Source organism: Ziziphus jujuba, chromosome 7, assembly GCF_031755915.1.
Source record: "Ziziphus jujuba cultivar Dongzao chromosome 7, ASM3175591v1".
NCBI lineage: Eukaryota > Viridiplantae > Streptophyta > Magnoliopsida > Rosales > Rhamnaceae > Ziziphus > Ziziphus jujuba.
The window spans coordinates 30,637,501-30,640,000 of NC_083385.1; positions in this window are offsets into that span (position 1 = coordinate 30,637,501).

Consider the following 2,500-nt stretch of genomic DNA (forward strand, 5'->3'; position numbering starts at 1 on the left):
AAGAAGCATCGCCCACAAATGCCGCAGCATGCAAAACCATGGCAATAGCCATATGAAGCAATGGATCGCACCGCATAAGCCCACACATTCCGAGTTTCCGACATGGTGCTGCATGCCTAGGCACCGTAGCATACCCCCGCACAAACACCCCCCTGGATCCCGCCGAGATTGCCCCCCAAGCAAGGTTCGGAAAGACTCCCGCACGAGTGCAGGTGTCCTTCGTCCCCCATTTCGGGCAGCGCCCCCAGCAATCACCAAACAAGCATCCATGAAGAAGCATACCCCGCACAAACACCCACCCGGATCCCACCGAGATTGCCCCCCAAGCAAGGTTCGGAGAGACTCCCGCACGAGTGCAGGTGTCCTTCGTCCCCCATTTCAGGCAGCGCCCCCAACAGTCACCGAACAAGCATCCATGAAGAAGCATATACCCCGCACAAACACCCACCCGGATCCCACCGAGATTGCCCCCCAAGCAAGGTTCAGAGAGACTCCCGCACGAGTGCAGGTGTCCTTCGTCCCCCGTTTCAGGCAGCGCCCCCAACAGTCACCGAATAAGCATCCATGAAGAAGCATCGCCCACAAATGCCGCAGCATGCAGAACCATAGCAATAGCCACACGAAGCAATCGATCGAACCGGACAAGCCCTCACATTCCACTTTTTTTCCCGCACCGCACCGCACCGCCCAAGCCCCGCCCCCCCGGGCCCACCTGCTGGTCGCCGACGGTGGGGCCCACCCGGCACCGTTACCGGTGCATGGTGGCCCCCACCTGCCGACGAGACCTGCCATTGTGACCACACCCCCGCTGGGGGGTGTGGGCAGCGCTGGCAGGCCGGGGGGGGGGCTCGCTGTTGAAGCAGGCAGGTACCACCCCCCTAAAGAGCTTATTTAGCCATTTTCTTTCTGGTAGGCTCAGATATCAATTTCAGCGAGGAGTCATAATGGCCATTTTTTTGGCTCTAGATATCGAATTTTGATGAGAGTTTTTGCAGGGATGCTTAGAAAAATGGGTAGAACATTATGGAATTGGATTTGTAATTTTTGGAGCAACATAGAATTTTTTATAATTTTGTTGCCGAAAAACTAAGAAAAATTCATATAAAATAGGAAATGGGTTGGAGGTTGGTTTTTTTTGTTGGGAATGCTTTAAAATGATCCATGTGATTTTTTGGAACTTTATGTTGCACGGAAATTGCACGAAATTGCGGCAAAATGCGTACGTGGTGGGGCGGCGAGGCACGGCATGGCACACGGATGCCCCCAACGAGGCAAGGCATGGCACACGGATGCCCCAACGATGGGCACTACAAGTGCTACACCTTATATTGGGTCCACAAACATAATTTCATGGAGACTAACCCCTTTGCCATCCTTGGGCATGATGGCAAAGCCGATGGGCATGGCATGGGGCACGGTGGGCATGGTATGGGGCATCGGTGGGCATGGCATGGGGCATCGGTGGGCATCGCATGGGGCATCGGTGGGCATCGCATGGGGCACGGTGGGCATCGCATGGGGCATCGGTGGGCATCGCATGGGGCATCGGTGGGCATCGTGTGCATCGCATGGGGCACGGTGGGCATCGCATGGGGCACGGTGGGCATCGCATGGGGCATCGATGGGCATGGCATGGGGCATCGGTGGGAATCGAGGAGTCATAATGGCCTTTTTTTGCTCTAGACATCGAATTTTGATGAGATTTTTTGCAGGGATGCTTAGAAAAATGGGTAGAACATTATGGAATTGGATTTGTAATTTTTGGAGCAACATAGAATTTTTTATAATTTTTTTGCCGAAAAACTAAGAAAAATTCGAATAAAATAGGAAATGGGTTGGAGGTTGGTTTTTTTTGTTGGGAATGCTTTAAAATGATCCATGTGATTTTTTGGAACTTTATGTTGCACGGAAATTGCACGAAATTGCGGCAAAATGCGTACGTGGTGGGGCGGCGAGGCACGGCATGGCACACGGATGCCCCCAACGAGGCAAGGCATGGCACACGGATGCCCCAACGATGGGCACTACAAGTGCTACACCTTATATTGGGTCCACAAACATAATTTCATGGAGACTAACCCCTTTGCCATCCTTGGGCATGATGGCAAAGCCGATGGGCATGGCATGGGGCACGGTGGGCATGGTATGGGGCATCGGTGGGCATGGCATGGGGCATCGGTGGGCATCGCATGGGGCATCGGTGGGCATCGCATGGGGCACGGTGGGCATCGCATGGGGCATCGGTGGGCATCGCATGGGGCATCGGTGGGCATCGTGTGCATCGCATGGGGCACGGTGGGCATCGCATGGGGCACGGTGGGCATCGCATGGGGCATCGATGGGCATGGCATGGGGCATCGGTGGGAATCGAGGAGTCATAATGGCCTTTTTTTGCTCTAGACATCGAATTTTGATGAGATTTTTTGCAGGGATGCTTAGAAAAATGGGTAGAACATTATGGAATTGGATTTGTAATTTTTGGAGCAACATAGAATTTTTT